The sequence below is a fragment of the Aphelocoma coerulescens genome, assembly GCF_041296385.1.
Source record: "Aphelocoma coerulescens isolate FSJ_1873_10779 chromosome Z unlocalized genomic scaffold, UR_Acoe_1.0 ChrZ, whole genome shotgun sequence".
In the NCBI taxonomy this organism is placed as follows: Eukaryota; Metazoa; Chordata; class Aves; order Passeriformes; family Corvidae; genus Aphelocoma; species Aphelocoma coerulescens.
In genome coordinates this window covers 65,824,309-65,844,157 of record NW_027184085.1, presented here as the reverse complement: position 1 = coordinate 65,844,157, position 19,849 = coordinate 65,824,309, and positions in this window count along the sequence as shown.

Below are 19,849 nucleotides of genomic sequence, written 5' to 3'. Positions count from 1 at the left end.
TGTGATTGCTCTCAAGAACTTTTACTCTGAGCCAACTGAGCATATCAGAGAGGTGAAACTTTCAGCCTCCAGAGAAGGATGCAGCACACATGGCAGTTTTTTCATTTCCCTTTCATCGTGTGCCTGCCCTTGTTACAAGGTCAAGGTTGCTGGGGTACTAAATGGGGAAGTAGAAAGAGAACCTAATCTCTACTCAGCCCTCTATGTGTTCAGCCTGAGGTAGACGAGCAAGCCCTGACCTTGCTCATCATCCTGAACAAATAAAACTTCAGTTACACACTTGAAGGATTGCTCAGGTGCGCTGCAAAATACAGTGAAAGTTGGGCTCAACCCTGCTGTTTTGAAATGATGAAACTTAGATTTGCCCTGTTGACTCTATGTAACTGGCAAAAATACAATTCTTCTTAGCCACAGACCTTGGGGAGAGAAAGGGATGCGGAAAATTGGTAGTGGTATCTCTTGGGCACATAAATCTTCATCTAAGTAATGTTCTCAGCTTTATGATTTTTAGCATTTTAATCCAAGATGTCTTTTTTTCCCCCTAGCATTTGTTAAAGAATCACTTCCAAAATGCTAGAAAGTCAGCCTGAGCATATTGCAGATAAAATCTGTCTCCCTTCTCCATCACGCAAAATAGAGATTCAACATTTGGCCTATATTCAGTTTTTCAGGTGCTAAAAAGCTATGACAAAACTGCACAGATCGTATGATAATGGGCATATTATACAACTCTAGATCATCATATGCCTAACTTATTATTACTATTTTAGTTTTCCACAGATCACTATTCTAGCACCATCAACTTAGATGTAGTTTAGAAAAATAAAGGCTAATTTAATGTTTTATGAATTTATAGATCAAATACAAATAACCAGGGAAAAAAAACAGGAAAAAATTTAGGAATATGGGAAAGAAGTAGGTAGTATTGCTGTGAAGAGTGAGCTGAGTTGTGTGAAGGCTCTTATGGATCATCAGCAGAATAAAATATATACAAGGAATTCTACAAGGAATAGAATATCTTCCTCTTATTTTTGGGTTCTCAGAGCAAAAACAAGCCTTAAATTCTGAACCTTCCATGCCCGAAGCACACCCAAATGAAAAGGACTGAGAAAGAAACCTGACTGACTAAAAAGCAGCTATGTTTGAGGAACTTGCACAGAACAAAATTGGTTCAAATTTGGGCTCGAAAATGGGTGGGAGTCTGCTTCCACTGGTAGGAGCAGAGATTTTCCAGGAGGGAAGTACACAGTTACAGTAGCAAGGTGATGGAGTGTGAAACTCCCCGTTCATAAATTTACTCAAATAGGTGCAATACAGCAGTAAATATACATGGACAAATTTGCATGTGGGCTCCCCTGTATCACTGTGCAAACTCTGAAAGGACAAAAGATGTAAATATACATTTGGCAAGTGAGAGAGGGAGAGCAAGGTTATGTGGGTTTTCCTGATACAGAGGAGGAACTGAAATTTTTTCCTAAAGAAAAAGTAAATTGAAAGGTATATAGACAGTAGAGGTATGGTAGGAAAGGGTCAGTTTAGCTGCAGCATTCTGAACAATTTTGAGAAAAGAATGTACGGCATGGTTAAGGTAGATAATGTGGGGTATCTGTCCATTTAAGTGGTTGTTTGCAGTGGTGGTTAGCCACATTTCACTGCAATGAAGAAGTTCTATATTTAGGAAAGAAGTCTCATAGTAAAATGTTGGAAATATGTAGGTCCATAAGTTATGAAAGAGAATGGTTATGAAACACCTCATGTAGTGAGGTAGAGAAGGAAACAGAGGGAAGAGACAGTGTTTAAGTAGGAATAATTCTGTTCATGTCTGTGGCTGTTTGTAGGCAGAAGCAGATGCATGCTGTGCAGCAGAAACAGTCAGATTTGGCATAAATGTAGCTGAAGGCAGGAAAAAAGATAATCACAGAATCATAGAATACCAAATTGGAAGGGACCTCAAGGATCATTTGGCCCAACCTGTCTTGGAAAAAACATGTCTATGGAGGTGGGAGAAAAAGAAAACTTTGGAACATGCTTCTCTACTTTTTCAGCCCTAAAGTGAGAACAACTTCTCAAAAAAGAAAAATAAAAGCACTGTAGGGGAAGTATAGGTGAGTGAATTAGAGAGAAGGATCTGATCTTTCAGTGAGTTACTGGTTCTGCTGAAATGCTGAGACAACTGTATACAGATATGTGCAAGCACCTCAAATGCTCCTATTTGTAGATTTTGTTTAAAAAGCGTAACAGAAACCATGGGCAGAATTTATTCATGTAGTCAGAAGAAGTACTTTCTGACACATGCATGAATACTGGCTAGCCAGTGTGTTTGTGTAATTCAATATGAGAGCACAGGGGCAGTAAGGGAGGAGATGACATGGCAGGGCCCAAGTTTGGCATCTCAAGTGCAGCAGCCCCTGTGCAACTCTGTGAAGGCTGCAGCACTGCCTCAGTCACATGAGGTTCACATAGAGGATACACACTAGGTACACACCTGTAAGGTTACAGGCTGATGCCATAAGAAAGCCGGTTCCAGGAACTACAAATACCTAACTCACAACAAGCCTGTCTTGTTAGCTTCTCTCACAGCTAAAATAATAATGAAAAACAATTCTGAGACAAATATGAATGCATCTATACCACTGGAGTGAAAGCAGTGTGAGCAGCTACAGTCAGGAGGAACTCGGGTATGTATATGCCATTATTTTAAATGTACTCCAGGATTCTGTCAACAGAGAAAATACATGAGAACTTCCCCAGGAATATTTACTGTAGAACAGTTAACACTGATTATAAGTTACTTTAAAGTAATAAATTAATAGTGACCTTTTCTGCCAAAGTATGGTTTGTTACAGACTGATATGCTGTTTTGTATAACTCTTTTACATAGTAATTGCCAGTATAGTTGCCCAAGAATTGAAATGTAAATGTAATAGGGAGTGATTCATAGACAGTATCTAAAAGCAAAACAAAACACTCAAAATGTTACGAGGTTTTAGAATGAAAACATTTTAGTGCAAATCAGCAATATGGTGTATTGTCAAATTAATTATTTGAAAAGGAATATTTATAATAAACATTGGAAAGGATCAGTGAAATAAGGGGTTTCACTAAACATTCCCAGTTTCATGTAAAAATGATTCAACTCCTCTTCCCACAAGTAATTTTTCATATTTTTCTGTTGTCTCCCAAACTCATAAAAGCTACAGTTTTATAAGTACATTCTGTTCAATAGTTAAGAGATTTATTTTGCATTTTTCCTGGTGACTACAAAAGATGCTTATTAACAAATAAGTGGGCCTCCTTTATTTTTAGTGCTTTGATTCTACATGAACAGTTGCTTTGAAAGCTACCATTTGAGGTGGTTCCAGTACCACAGACATACACAAGTTGTACTGAGATTTTTCATTTTTTGTGGGTTGTCAAATTTCAACCATTCAAATTTAAAGTTACTGTTTTGGGGTATGTACCTTGTGCTGGATTTTCTATAATGATTTAGCAGTAATTTGAAATGAACAGGAGGAATGGTATTCTAGATTATGTCTGTTAAGAAAATATGTAAAATTGTTTCACTGGGAATTGCTAATACCTACAGATTTTTGGAATAATGGAAGAAGTTCAGGGATAGTCTTAGTAATGTACCTACTGTCTGCTCAGTGTGTCTTCCAAAAAGATGTTTGCCAGGAGAACATCAGGTTGTGTATGCTTGTCTGAGGCTTCAGTCGGAAAACTGGCACCAAAGAGGGGAAGTGATTAAAATCTGTTGTCATGCCTGTATGTATAGAGCCAACTTGGTTAGAGCTGCATGGCTGCTAATTCTGATATCTGTGGTATGCTAAATACCCAACATTATCACAGAATCTGAGCATTACTAAGGTGTGTATGTTTTGCATTGTGTATGGATTGATGTGCTGGCTGCTGTCTGCTCCCTCCCTGCTTGGTCACATTTTCTAGTACAAAAGGAGGAATATACACGTTGTTTCTTCTCTCTTTGCGCCTTTTTCCTGCTCCTTGGAATGATACAGAGAACAAACTTCACCTTGATTTTCTCTCTTTGTCCCACCTTCCCAGTTCTTAGCATGACAGCAAACATCGTCCAGTGCTCCACAGCAGTAGGCAGAGAAATGTTTAGTAGAATTCAGACATTCTGAAGAATTGAGTTCTGCAATAGGCACTTGTATGTACAAAAATATAATTCTAATCCTCTGTTGTTTCTTGGCATTAATGTACCATATTCATTGAGACTGAAACAAAACTGATGCCTCTAAGAACACTGATTTGAACAATTATCCAAAATCAGATTATAATAAACCGCAGTTTTAGGAGTTTTGATTAACCTCTAAATAAATGTTAAATAAGTGCTACTTTGGAAAAACCCTGATCAAATGCATTAATGATAAGTTGTGAAGCAGTAGTAATTGCTGATAGGGCATTATAGATAACATAGTTAATTGATATCACTCTCTCAAACATATAGGGCACATCACCTGGCATGAAGCTGGAGTGATTATTTACTGCAGTTGAAATACATTAGATAAAATGCATAAAATGGAAACAGGTGTTTACTGTGATCATCTTACTTGGTCATTCTATGACTTCACTTCGGGTGAATATTGCTTGGCTATTAAAGCTTCCAGGTTTCTGATGAGCTGCTCTGACTAGATTTTAAGGGAATGTCACATGGTTCAGATGAAGACTGTAAGTAGTCCAGAGAGTCTTCACAGGGTGAAGTAATTATTCAGGTCCATGGATCACTCTGAGAGCACAGTCCTGACTGTGGACCAGGGACAGGGCTGAGATGAGGCTACACCATGGCTCATTAACCCATTCAAGGAACAGTGCAAGTTGGACTGGTAAAAAAGCAGCGGTCTGTTTATCCAGGAAACAGCTACCCAGAGCAAAGCCTACTAGTCCATTCAGAGACTACTACACTTAAAACATAGCTCTGATTAATTAAGGCCCTGGACTGAACTTAAAGGGAGCTCCTGTGTCTGGGACCATGAGTGAAAGGGAAGTTTATCAGCATAATACAGCCTGTCAGGACAATCAGAGCCTTGACAGCTTCTTCCTTTCTCTTTCCTGTATCAATAATGCTCACACACGCAGGGTTCACCAAATGCATCTGCCTTTCACTTTCTTCATGGTGGTCCTAAGGAGTGATGTGTTTTGGAAGAGTTCAGGTTGAGATTACAAATGAGGGTGGCAAAGCTGTCCTCATCTTGCAGGTGTGTTCATAGAAGTACAGTACAGATCACACATGCAGACTCTGAGGAGTTTAGATTATTTTTTTTGAGTGAGAAAGGTCACATATTTGATGAAGAGTCCTCAGTTCCTCTTATTTCAAGCATGGCTGCAACCCACAACAACAAATTGGGAGAATATACATGTGTTGATGACACAGCTGCACATATCATGAGGGCACATCTCATGCACAGTTCCATTGGACTACAAGGAGTTTTCTTCCACAAAATGAAGATGTTCTTATACCATAGCTTGGGAAATGTTAATAAAGCACGTGGGCTTTGAAATGGATGAGATAATATATGAGTGAAATGTACCCATTTTGCATAAGACTTTCATCAGAATTGTTACTTATGACTGGCATTCTATGATATTCTTTCTTTACAACCCCATCTTATGCTGCAGCTCACTTGCCCTAAATTCTGCTGCAGTCTTCTTTTGCAAAAGTTTGAGATTTCAGTCACTGCTGTAAACAAGTTAAAAAAATTGAAGTCTTTACAAAAAATGTTACCATGAGTTCAGCATTGTATGGCATTTTATCTTATATTGCATCCTATTGATTTTATGCCAGATTTAACTTCTCATTTTAAGCAAGCTGCAGTCTGCAATGTTGTTACCAAGAGTTGTCAACACAATAAACAGAAGGCTTGAGGAGTGGGTATGGGGAAATTTATCAAATTTGTCAAGAATATGAATATGGTCTGGGAAGTACAGATACAGATAAGAAACCACTATGAAATACTTACCATCACTGACTATTAAAATAATGGCTATGAAGTTTTTGGTTTAATAAAAATTAAAATCAAAGGGCAATTCATGCGTATTAGAGATACTATGTAACACTGCTGAATACTTGGGCAAGTGTCTCTGCATGACTTTTTTTTCAGCTAACATCTGGAAGATTTTCTTTTCTAGCAAGCCCTATTTTAGTTTTAAAAATGACAATCTTCATCCTGCAGCAGCCTGCAGCAGTGAGTGGATTCTCCGGCAAATTTAATTGCCACAGAATCACACACGTCCTTGACTATTACCAAATGATGTGTGATGAACAAACACAGAAACTTATTTCACTGAAGTATTATCTTCATTTAGTACTTAAATGCTCTGGGAAGTGGCCTTTTGAATAGCATAGATCATGGAACAATTGCTATTGGAATATCTGGATTGCTTCATTGTTTATTTAACTTGAAAGCAGACTACCTGCAGTTTCGCAACTTTGATTATTTTTATGGCCAAAATGCTTGTATTGTAGTAAAATGTTTTATTGTATCTCTGCAATGGAATGGTGCCTCATTCTGCGATTGCTCTGGCTCTCTGTAGTTGAGGCTTCATGCAGAGTGGGTGCTTCAGGAAGCTGGGAAACTGTTAACTCAGCAGCGTTTTCCCTTTTCTCCTTGTATGCTGTATCCACAATAAGGGAATCTTTTGAAGCTCATTTCAGGATGATTTTCTGGTGTTTCACGTAGGCCTGAGGGGAGAAAGAGATGTATTCTGTGATTTGTCTTGAATAAAAGAGTATGCAGCTATGAAACAGAATTCAAAAGTATCCTGAAGAGGAGACAAAGCTATTAGTGTGCTAGTGGTATTCTTTGTGAAGCACAGAAGTGCATCAGTGAAGGTAAGAAGCTGGCTAGTAATATGAACATTTCACATTCATGGAGACACAGAGCAGTCAGTAATAGATGTCATATCAATCTTTGGTAGCCTACTTCACCCTAATATTTCTGAAGGGTTCAGATCACAGCATCTCTCTGAGATGAGTAAGTAACACATAATAAATCAAAAGGAAAAGCAAAGTCTCCTTCTGCTTCCTTTAGAGTACTTTCACTGATGTGCTGGGATGGTATGGGAAGTAGAAGAGAAAGAAGGATGAAAGGAAGGCCATTTGTAGATACCTTATGGAAAGGCATCTGATTTTGTCTCTATAGCACAAGATTCCATGTCTGAGCGAGAGACTCAAACACTTCTTAATGGGGTGCATCAGGCACAGCATTGGCTGCTGGCCAAAGGAGGTGTTTGTCCTATTTTATTTTGCCACTGGTGCGGCCTCACCACGAATCCTGTGTGCAGTTTTGGGTGCCTTAATATAAGAAAGATATAAAGCCATTACAGAGTGTCCAAAGGAGTCCCATGGGGATGATGAAGGGTTTGGAGGGGAAGCCATATAAGGAGTGTTTGAGGTCACTTGGTCTGTTCAGCCTGAAGAAGACTGAGGGGAAATTCCTCTTGAGGGAAAGAAAGGGAGCAGGTACAGATACCTTCACTGTCATGACCACTGACAGGATTTGACTAAATAGCATGAAGCGAGTTGGGGGAAGTTTAGGTAAAAGGGAAAAGTTTTTCACCCAGAGCTGGAACAGGGTCCCCAAAGAAGAGGTGACAGCACCAAGCCTGAGTTCTAGAAGTGCTTGGACAATGCTCTCAAACCTATGGTGTGATTCTTGTAGTGTCCTGTGCAGGGCCATGATTTGGACTCCATGATCCTTACAGGTCCCTTTTCTTTTTCTCTGATTCTCTGATTTTCTGATTCTCAACAGCTTTTGATAAAGAACCAAGAGTTTGAGCAACAGTGGACCTGTTGAGCAGAAAATGACACACTTCTGGTGGTCCTTGCCTCTGCTGGCTTCTCTGGAGCATTGAAATCACTGGGTATAATTTCTCTCTTCAGAGACAAGTGAGAAAATCATCTGAAGTAGCAGCAAATGCTCACTCACATCTAGGACTGTCTACAGACACAAATCTAGTGGTGGAAAATGAATCCTAGTGCAGTTCATGAGAAGAAGATGAGGTCTTGGTTCCATGCATCTGGGCGCCAGTTGCCAGCTTGACCATAGGGAACTTTATCCTTGTAAGTTTGCTATTTGTTCAGGCTGTGCATGCAAGTGTAAAACAAGGATTTAATTTATTTAATCTAACAATTTTTAAAAAAAGTTTTATAAGAGCTCCAGAAGATTGACATTATCCTGCAGTAGTGTCACAGCCTGCAGTCATTTAATGCCTCTTCTTGTGAGGCCAGGATTCCACGCCCAACTGCGTTTAGTAGGTCAGTACAATAATTTTAAATGTCTTTCAGATTCTTGCCATCTTCAATTATACCTTTCCACCCTACTATTTGTGTAATTTTCTTCTGTCTGAAGTCTCTTTACTGTTGTTCTCTATTGCACAGCATGATAAATTACCCATCAAGCCATATCTTTTCAGCCCAGAAATACATGGTAACAGAGAGTAATGGCATTATCACATGTTGTGTATTTTATTTCCTCACAGTTCATTCAAGGGTATCACTTTATTTTCCTGCTTCCTTTTGGAATCATGAAAATTAACTATTTTAGTGTTCCTAAACTTTAGGAACAGTTAGAAACACATCCTAAGCACAGAGCAACACATAGACAATTCTGTATCACTTAACGCTTCCCCTGCATGGCAAAATCATATCAATGATTTTGAGTCTTTGCTGAAACCATAATAAGGATGAAAGCCTTATTATACAGTTGAATAACCTGGGCTGTGGGCAAGAGTATTATTTGTAGCCTCAGGCCACCAACCAAATTAACTGCGAGTCACCCTTCACTTTGACATTGTGGACTAGGTTCTCTTGGGTGTTATGAAACTCTCAGGGTCTGATGCATACTGTGTCCACAGTCCATCCTCTTCCCCCCTCACCCCGCTCTCTTCTCTTTAATTTAAGATAAATACCAGTAATTTTAACATTTGTGCTGAGATATCTCCCGGGCATTGCAAGTACATATTAGAAAAATGAACTGGAACAACTAAGAGTATTGGCAGCTAACACATATATAAAAATCTTCTTTAGAAATTGTGATTAAGATGATACAAAGAAATTTTGTTGTTGACAGCATCATTCAGAGCCCTCATTAGCATTCAACAGGGACAGTTTGGTAATTCACGGGCTTGTAAATTCCAGCATTAGTGCTCAGTCTGAAGAGAACTGCAGGGACAAAAACAGAGCTGTACTCAAAACCTGTCTCAGATGTGAGACAGGATCTTGAGCAAACATACCCTGTTCTTCTTTATGGGTCACTAGGAAGAATGATTGACTGAAACTGAGAAAAAATCCACTTCTGTAAGGCAAGCTAGAGGAATTATGACTTTGGGCAATCAGAAAGACCACTGTGGGACGAAATTTGGCTGGAAATAACTTCATACGCTTTCATGTAAGTATTATTGTAATCAACAAAATACTATCTATTTAATACTGTTTATTTAATACTGTTTATTTTATGATTTATTTAAGTAATACTTGCTCCTAGAAAAGCATGAAAGCAGAATACAATAAGCTGAAGCTGTCATAGTGCCAAGAATACCAAGACCTATTTGCAGACTTATGTTAATGGTCCAGTAACTTAAAGAGTGGCATATACTGAGAGACTGGTCTTGAGAGGTGCTGGAAGAACCAGAACTCCCAATAGCTGGTATAGGCACAGGTTAGGCACCAGTCCCAAACCTAAATTAATCTAATCCTAAATAATATTTCTCTCCCACCCTCTGTAGCATTCTACTATGCACTTTGTAGTATTTACCTATTCTGTGACTATTCTGAGTCTTACATGCTGGGATTTTTAAAATTCCAGATATCACTCAGCACCACAAATAATGTAATTATGTTTCTTTTTTTCAAGCATATTTTTACAGGTTCAATGGCAAGATTAGTATAGAAATAAAAATGCATGAAGAACTTAGAATAAGCCTGACTTGTGAGCCATATGCAAAATCTTTTACTTTGTTTTTGCAGCTTTTTGTGTAAAATCTTTAATTGGTTTAAATAAGACTGGAATCTCTGGATGTTGCAATTCATTTATCTTGTAATGTGTTCTAATCCATTTGCTTTAGAATGTCAGGTGGAAACTAGTAATAGAAAATCCCTCTCCAGTATGTTTCTACGTGTACCTCTTTTATGGAAATTTGTTACTGCAGCTGATAAAGAGAATTATACAAGCTTTGTCACCGAAATCACATTGTAAAAGGTTCCAAAAAACTTGACAATGTTGACAGTTGTTTTCAGCAAATGGCTGCTTTACTGTAGCACTGTCAATGTTGATGTCCTTGTGCACATGTAAAAGAGCAATGTGATTAAGGCAAGCTTGTCCATGCTAGATATGAGCCAAGTTTTCAATCTCCTCATGGCACTGAAAGATTGCTCAGCTGTTGCAGACAAGGCAAGAATAGCTGGCAGATTTCTGCCATTAAAATAAAAAAATCCTTGTCTTCGGGCATACGTCTATAGGGATGTGTAACATCTGCTACTGACCTTAAATTCTGGATAAGAGCAGCTCGTATTTGTAACTCAAATTCATATTCCTTGGTTTAGATGATGCACTTCCAAGGATATAAAAAAGTGTTTTTGTAAGAAGATACTTGTCTAGACAGCAGTCTAAAGCATGATATACTTCTGTTAAGCGTTACAGTAGTGAAATGCCATTATTCTTCTAGTGTCACTTGCCACTGCAATTTATGTCCACCTTATGTTGAATTTAATTTGGACAAATAATCTATATTGTATTCTATTCTGAGAATATTTCATATTTATACATGAAAATCAATGCCTGTGATCTATCTAGAACATGAGTCATCTTTTCCACATTTTTTTTTCACTATCAACCAGATGAAAAGAGTGAAAGACTCAGTTCTTTAGCATTTGTCAAGGGAAATGGGCCTGAATTAACGCAGTCATATCTTCCATCCTGTTGACCCTGAATTCTTTATGTAAGATGTAAAAGCCACGGGACTCAGCAGATTTGTTGCCATGCAATAAATTTGGGTGTGGAAATAGCGGGAAGAAGCCAGTTTCAACAACATAATCTCGTAACAAACCCAGGGGGATATTCTCATATAAATTAGTGTAGACTTTGTTAGTCTAAACACACTCAGATTTCCACTTTGTATCTACTAAAAATACTTCGTAAAAATCTGGATTTCTGAAAATACCCTGAGGGAGAGAAAGGCACAGATTTCAGGTAGACTCAGGGTGACCAGTTCAAGATTTCCCAGACACTCTGTGTGATGCTCTGCACATCATGGGCAATCTAGATAAGCCTATGTCTCAGGGAGGTGATATGGAAATATCTGTGAACTGAAGCTATGAACTGAAGCTCGTACAGTGACAGTGTGGTACTGAAGGGCAGCATCTGATAGTGTAGCATTGATAGTGTCTAATTACAAAACTATGTTTCCTCTTCTTGCAACCCAGTAACATTCTCTGTTCTCCAACAGAATTCTGAAAAAAATGCCTTGGAAAAAAGTCTTCTTCAAAAAACAAGCCCAACTCAAGCTTAGAAAATGGTCTATTCTATACAGAATGAGGCTGAACTTTGATAGAAACAGAGTTTTTGACAAGGTATTTGAAGAGCATGGCATAATACATGCAACAAAGGGGGGAAGGAGATAATTTAAAGATTCACTCCTCATCTTAATTCTAGTATTTCCCTGTATTTTAAGACTTGATGCTATAATGTAAACATCTTTATAAAAAATCTTATTGTGGTAAACCATAGGCAGCACCATCTATGCCTCCTATAATTATGTTTAAAATAAAAGTAATAGCAAGTGTAACAAGAAGGGCTTTTGTCTTAAGAGAAACCAATATTAGTTTAGCCTTTTGCATCATTAGGGTAAAAGGATGTGGTGCAGTAAAAGCCACATTGCAGGAAGATGTATTCATTTTTATGCCCCCTGTGAAATTCAGGGTGACAGTACTCTTTTCCCCTACTGTTTTTGGATAAATATTTTTACCCCAATATTCTGAGCTCAGAGAGCAGCAGTTTGACTTATATTTTGTTCTCAGGTTGAAAACCTAACTCTCATAAAAGAAGGGCTGTAATTATCAGCCAGTAAATCTCTCTCTCAGCAGTTATTATTTAAAGTCAATTAGAGTGAAGAACTTTTCAATCTGGACTTATTACTAAAGGAAACCTTTCATGCAGAATTGGTGAAACAGGGGAGCTTCTCCCTGTACCCCCTGTGCTCTCTGCTTTTGTGTGTTCCTTCACTACAGCTGCAAGCATTACCAGGCTGACTTTGAAAAACTAAAGCCACATTCTTCAGAACAGTTGCTTGGTGTTGGTCAGATTTCTCTGCAGACTTTTTTTTCCATTTGGAGACATGGAGGCTGACACATAGTTTCCAAGAACTTTGCATGTCTTCTGTCTCCTGAATCGTCTCCTGAATCCCAAATATTTCTCAAGTGGCTAGCAAAAGAATAGCCAGATAATTTTTGGCCTGGTGGGACAAGCTTTGAGTAGAAAGTCAGATGGCTCTGAAAATGAATTTTAAAGTAATTATTTCATTTTATGTTAGCTTGTTGTCTTTAACATGTGTGTGCTTTCTTTGCTACAGTTAGAGCATTCACAAGATCTGAAGAGACTATGAAATCCCACTAACTTAGCAGCAATTGCTGCCTTTGTTAGACTGTAAATGATACCACAAAATGATTAATGTAAAAAAAGCAATAATGCAGCTTGAAAAAAGTACAAGATGAGCAATAAACTAAACCAAAAGAGATTGTTGCTTTTCCCAAAACAACACTTTTTCATTCCTGACCTAGGTTTAATTTTTTCCCCCCCTTCTTTAAGCATCTGTTACATTATATACTAAAAAATAAATGCATCAAAGGGTAAAACTTTAATTCCAAAATTACTGCCTTTCAGACGCTTTATTTTCCTTTCAGGCACCTAAAAAGATTGGTCAAAGTAACACTGAATTATTTGAAAAGTTAACAAAATTTTGTTTATGGGAAATCTAAGTAGATGCAATTAAAATAATATTTAAACACATTGCTTCGCTGCAATTGTCAACTAAACATTTTAAAGAACTGAAGTTTTAGACAAGTAATTTTTTTTGTTTTCTTTTCCTAACAAGACAAAGGGAAAAAAAAAACAGGCTTCAAGGGACAGGACATGAAGTCTTCATGGGTCACTTTTCCCCTTTGCTGCAAAATGAACGAGTTTTGGCTCACAACCTTGTTTTTTTCTCCCTCAAATTACCCTGCCTAGATACCACTGGGAAGATGAGGGCTGAAGATTGACACACAACAACTGTAGATACAAACATACTCGGTGATAAATAGGGCCCTGATTCTGTAAGCAGGCCTCACCAGACGTAGCTGCCCTCCAGACCTCTGCTCTACCCCAGTCAGTCTGCATTTTCAGTACTAGCATGGACTTTAATTTTCTCAGTACTCAAGCCTGACTGGTTAGAAGACATAACACTGATAACACTCAATAATGAAGAAACAGTGTGCAAAGAAGAAAATATTTATTTTCTGGACATACATGAAGTTAAAGACAAAACATTCAAGAATTTCTTATCACAACTGATAAGGGAAATTTCTCTTTGATTTTCTGCTTTCCATGCCTTGGATAAGCTAGGTTTCCGAAACTCTGGGACAAATCTTTTAACATATGTTGGATGAACCCTGCATTACAGAGCAAGGCAGAGAAGTCACTAGAGATCCCTGCAAAAGGGTTGCTTAGATGTTCCACCTCTACAGTTCATTTTCTTTGGCTGAAGCCACAGGAACAGTGGAAAAGGAGCTAAGCCACTGCTGGCATTTTTGAACCCAGTTAATGGGATTCTTCTCACCAGGGGAGTTTGGAGTCTAATCTTGTCATTTGAGTTCCTTTTCCATCAGTGCTGCTCATACTTTAAGGCTTAATAATAAATATTGAAAATGCATTAAATATTTTGAGCTACATTTTAGGGTTTTTTCCACACAGAGTAAATAATTGAACTTAGTCAACTCTGTGCCTCTTCTTCCAACTCTGCACACAAACACAGGCACAGGTAAGGCAGGAATAAATACAACTTAAATTTCTGCAGCATGAGCATTTTGCCAATTATAAATGTGTAGAACAACCAACCCCCAAACTTTTATCAGATATACGGTGATTTAATGAATATATGTTTGTAAACCTATTCCCAGAAAATATTTTTTCTACTGAGTGGTATTTGCCCAAGAAAAACAAGGCCAGAATATACACCTCCTGTGGGCCAGGAGAAACCTCTCTATATTTGTCTCTGAACAGTATAGACCTAATAATGATTAGTTGAAAAAATTATTGGGAAAGATGGAGCTTTTCAGATTTAACAGATTCTTATTGGATTTGCCAGTGCGGAAAAAAGAAGAATCTGAGGATTCTTTTGCACAATGAAAAAAAGTTTTGCACATATTCAAGGAAGATTTAAGACACTGATAAAATGGATTCAGATAAAGTGTGAAAAATAAATCAATTGTGTGACCCCTAAATCAAGGTCCTACAGACATGTCAGACACTGGTTTACTCTTGTATGGATTTCGAGATCCTTGGACTCCTCATCTTTCCCAAAGTGGTCAGGGAAATGCAGCAAGTTTTCAGTCTGAAGGGCAGATTGTTTGATAGGCTAAAACAGAATTCTCCTTACAGAACACCTGGAATTTTTGGTTATATGCTGGTAGTGAAAATAACAAAGCAACTGCTAAAAATATTCCTTTGTGTTTTTAAGAGGAAGGTACATGTGCATGAGTTTCATTTTCACAAGTTCTTTAGAAGCTTGAAAGTATGTGGTTCTAGGCAAAGTTTCAATATTTTCTTTGACTTGCTTGATTCATTTGAATCTTAAAATAACACAGTTTTTACCCATGTTTGAAAACTACGTACTTTGGAAAACAGTGTGTCAGTCCTTGTTGAATCTGCCCTCCACCTCAAGAACTGTGATTGTGACCAAGTAAAAGTATAAAAAAATAAGTTCTGCAGGGAAAAGATGAGAGGTCTGTGTGTGTATGATTTTTATATCTGTCGTTGTTTAGATAGTTGCATAATTAATTGAACTTCTTCTGCCTCAGAAACCTATTCATACTTAAAATACACACTTACGAGAATGTCTTTGGAAGATTATTCCTCAAGCATCTTCATTTCTGTATGCTGATTCATAAAGCCATTTCAGATCTGTTGCACAGCCTAATACAATGGGTAGGCTTTGCTGGTTCCAGGACCTCTAAGTATCTTGACAGTATCCCAAAAACCTGATATCTCTTGGTTGTGATCAGAGAGAGCACCAGAGTTGAAGCTTTGCTTAAATCTACAAAAAGTACTTGTCCTGGGAGGTTGTAAAAACATAACTGGACAGTGAGGGAAAACACATGTTTGGGGGGCATGGGGTGCTTCCAGCCCTGCTGGGATGCTTGGAAGAGGGTGTTTGGGGCAGAGCTGCAGAACACAGTGTGCTATTGGGTTTGTGCCCCATGATGCAGGTGTAGCTGTGGCAACTCCAGGCTTTGTATCAGGATATCCAAGCCCATCAGGTGGGTGAGGATATATGAATTTGGGAAAGAAATACAAACACCAATTTTTCTAGCTGATGTGAAGGAAAAAACACCTCAGACCCAGGAATGGTGCTAATAATGGCGGTGTAGTTTCAAAGACACTGTCTTGGCTCCAGTGCATGGTTTCAAGGAACTATATCCAAGGGAGAATTCAGGCCATTTTAGGACCAGAGACAAGTAATTTAGATGACTTCCAGGCGATGGAAGATTAAGAAAAATGAAGTGCTGAGTGTCTTGTCCTTTACTGAATGTCTCCTTGCTACATCTGATACTGGTCCCCTCTGCAGGCAACAAAACTGGCAGGGCCAATAACACAAAGGATTTGTTTTGCCTTTTGTGTAAACTTATGTTGTACTTCCCTGGTCTATGTAAATCGCTCTTTAGCAGCAAAGTGCCCTACATGCACCTGAAGTAACAGCAACAAAACAGAGTGGTTTATGTGTTAGTAGCTGAGTGGGCAATAAGTACCAGAAGGATTATAGGTGGAAGCCTAAACTTTAATTATCAGCCTCAGACCTCAGAAAGTTGTATTATTAAACAATTTTTATGACTTTTTCCTTTTCCCCCAAGTGTGGCAAGTTGGAAATGAAGTTTTCTAAGGCTCCAAGCCTTTGCTCTTTCACACTGTTGGATTAATTTTGCACCTGGGCACTAATGATGTGTCTTATCCTGAGTGTTGCTGTTATGTCCCATCATTGTTGCCTGTATGCAGAGCTGGACATAGAGCAGAGGGTCCCAGTGCACCCAGTTTTGGTAGGGAAACTTAGCATTATCTATTTTCAAAGACATGCCTTACAAAGAACAGAAATGCTAATTGAAATGGAAATGATTTTTTATTTCAATTGTATGAATGGTTTGATAATGACTTTTTTCTTTGTTAAAAATGGCATGCTACAAATTTGTCTTTGTTGGCAATTCAAGACCTTGTGCCCTCACTTAAGTTTTCAAATCTTCAGGTGACTGACAAAACTATGGAGAATCAGGTTAGCAGTTGATTGGGGTAAGATAAAGAATTACACATTATGCTGAACCTACTTTTCACTTGCTAATTTCTAACATAGGTAAAAAAATGCTTTCAGAACGTCTTCATTTATAATAAATCTGTTTTTTTCTTTCTCTGTGATGCTTCATTAAGAGGATGTAATATATGCAGTGCCATAGTTCCTGATGTAAAAGTCACTAAAGCCAATGGAAGTTTATCCATGCATTTCACTGGGCTGTGGTTTGAAGGAATCCTGTACAAAATGTGTATTTTATGGCTCTGCAGCACAGATATCCTTTAATTTTAATGGAACATTTGCTGGTCCACAGTATGGTGTTTTTATTATTATTTATGCATTTTATTAATGTTTAGCCTAATGCATTTTGTTAAAGAGAATACAATTTACCTGTTTGTTAAATCTAAATAGTGTACCTTGAACTGTAATAGGTAGTGCTCTAAGGGTACAAGGGATCCTGTAGCAATGGCAAAACCTATATTTTCATTTAAGATAATAAGCTGGTAGAAAACTAGGCTGACGTCAACTATTTGAAAGTACTTAGTTTACTCAGTTACAGTCTTTTTTTTCTCAAAGGATCAAGCACAGTTTGGAAAACCAAGGACTAAAACCTAATGGCCAAGTTCTTCAAACACATGTGTCAGCAAAAGTAATTTCAGTGGATAAAGAGTACTGCTTTCTTCCATTACATTACTGAGGAAAATTAACACGTTCTGGGCTTACCCTTGCCATCTAGTTTGTTCTTTCAATCCCCCGTATGGAAAGGAATTTAATATGCCTTTTTGATTTTATTGTAGAAATGAGATTGGACATTCTTCACCTGGAACAAAAAGAGGGGCAAGATTCCTTGTTTCTTCTGATCTCTGTTTGTGTAATTATAGAAGTTTGAAATCAATCCATGCACACTGCTGTTGGTTGTTTTAAGGCCACCACAGTTATGCTTTAAATGAAAATCTTTAAAAGAGTAATTTATAATTATGGACAGCAGTATTCTTATTTAATTACATCTCAGCATAGTCTTTGCAACTCTAAGAGGTGAGAATTTAAATTTATTTAAAATGTGTATATTGGGGTGCTTCTGAATAATTCCTTGCTACTAATCTGTGCCAGCTCAGGATTTCACACCCTAGAACAGATTGACTGGTTTGGCTTGTGTAATAGGTACCCTTCTATCCTGGACTACTTTGTGGGTGGGTGGAGATGGGTGCACTTGAAAATGCCAATTGGTAGCTAACCATAAAAAGTCAGATTTATGTGTGAGTGGAGAGGGTAGAAGTATCTATGTAAGTAAAATGGATCTACTGATATGCTTAGGACAGACCATGGAACTAGAAATGATGCTTTCCAAAGCACCCAGGACTTGGTTTTGAGGCCACTGACAAGGTTTCTGGCAGGGTTTTTTGGGAACAGATGCAGGAATGCTTGAGATGATTTGCTACATCTACAGGTAAACCAGATCTACAGAGATGATGTCTTCGGGGTCCGCATATTAACTTCATCATTATTACATTGCCCGTCATTCTTTTGCTTTCTAAACAGGAAGTAAAGGTATATGGGAAGTCTAGGAAAGGCGAGTTTTGATTCAAAGTCTCAATATAACACCTTCCGTCTGTGTTATTACACATATCTCACTGGATACAATCTGGTGATTTTTTTGCCTTTCCATTTGGTGAGAAAGCACAGACTGGTATCATGGTTTATTTAAGCATCAACATGGTTAAAGTTTGAGCGAATTATTTGCTTTCCAAAAAAAAGACATCAAAACAAAATGCATTAATTTTTAATTAACTCTTACATGGGAAACAGTGTTAGTGGAATTATTGTTGTGAGAAACAGCTTTGTCTTGGAGTTACTACAATATTTAGAAGTTGAAAGACTTAAAAACAGGCTTCCCTGTTAGCTTAATCAGCTGACTTCTGCCAAAGCCAGCTTAGCCCAGCAGGTCTGGTCAGAAATATTTGCAGTCCTCCCAGGTGTGTGGGACAGGCTGCTTGAGATCCTGTAGGGCACAGCTGGCATCATGTAGCACATTCCTGGGTTTACAGGCCCTACATGATATTTCATGCAGCTCTTGTTTCACGGCTATGACCTGTTGCTGAGAGTCAAGCCACTATGTAAACATGAAGGACTTCAAACTTGTGGTGTGCTGCTTTCCAGAGCAAGTGGTCATTTGTTCCAGTTTCCCATGACCACATTATTGTTTTGGTTTGCTGCTCAGAAAAAATATGTCAAGTTGCAGCAATAATGCTAGACAAGGAAGAGGGGTTGTATTGGAAATACAGGCTGCATTAGTATGTATTATTGAATGTGCCAAGACGATAATGTTACATTATCCCCAGTTTCAGCAGTTAAAATGTTCTCCTTATTAAAATTAAAAAATTTCAAATATTCAAAGTAGCATAGCCAAAATCCAACTTAGAAAATACCTTATTTAGCTATTAGCAAGATGATATGACTTTTAAACTCCATCTGTGATACCAATTTCTCCACTGGTGCCATTCAAAATAATATTTTTTTCATTGCATTTATAGCTCTATCCAGAAAGAGTAGGGAAAAATAGGATTAGAGAGTGATTTACATTACACTGGATTTTACTGCACCTTGGCATTGCAAAGGAATCTTTAAAATAGTTGAAAACTACATAAGGAATAAGTCAGTTTCTAATTCACAGAAGAAAATATTCTGAGGTAAATGAGGCAACCAAAACATTGTGGCTTGAAGAGCATTCTGAGGAATTACTGTTTCAGCTGTCCCAATCCACAAGATACTATTAAAACAGACTAGTCGTAAAGAACATTCACCTTTTTTTACCTGAGAATGTTAAATATTATTATATTGATGCACAGAATTAATGAATTTCCAGTCTTGTGGATTAATACAGATTTTGTTTGCAGAATCAGAGATTTGCATCTAGTAGTGTGCAGCAATAAAAGAGAGGCTGACTTGACATCTTTAATTCAAGTGTAAATACAAAACCTCTAGTCTGAAGTAAGTGAGGTTTCTTTGGATTTACATCACTGTTGTTACAAATAGAACCTGACGGTTTATTCTTAGATAATCCAGAGCTGTTATAGGTTACCTACTGCATTCATGAAAATCCTCAAGCATATTTGAAAATACATGATTAATTTTAATACATTTTGGAATAATCCTTTGCATGCAAATATGCCATGGCCTTCAGGAGACTGTTTCCTGTCATGTTTAATTGCTGATGGATGGAGGTCCTTTATCTCTGCAGAACATTTAAGACAAGTCCTGTTTATGCCACAGAAATAATTTTCTTCAGACAACACTTGAAAAG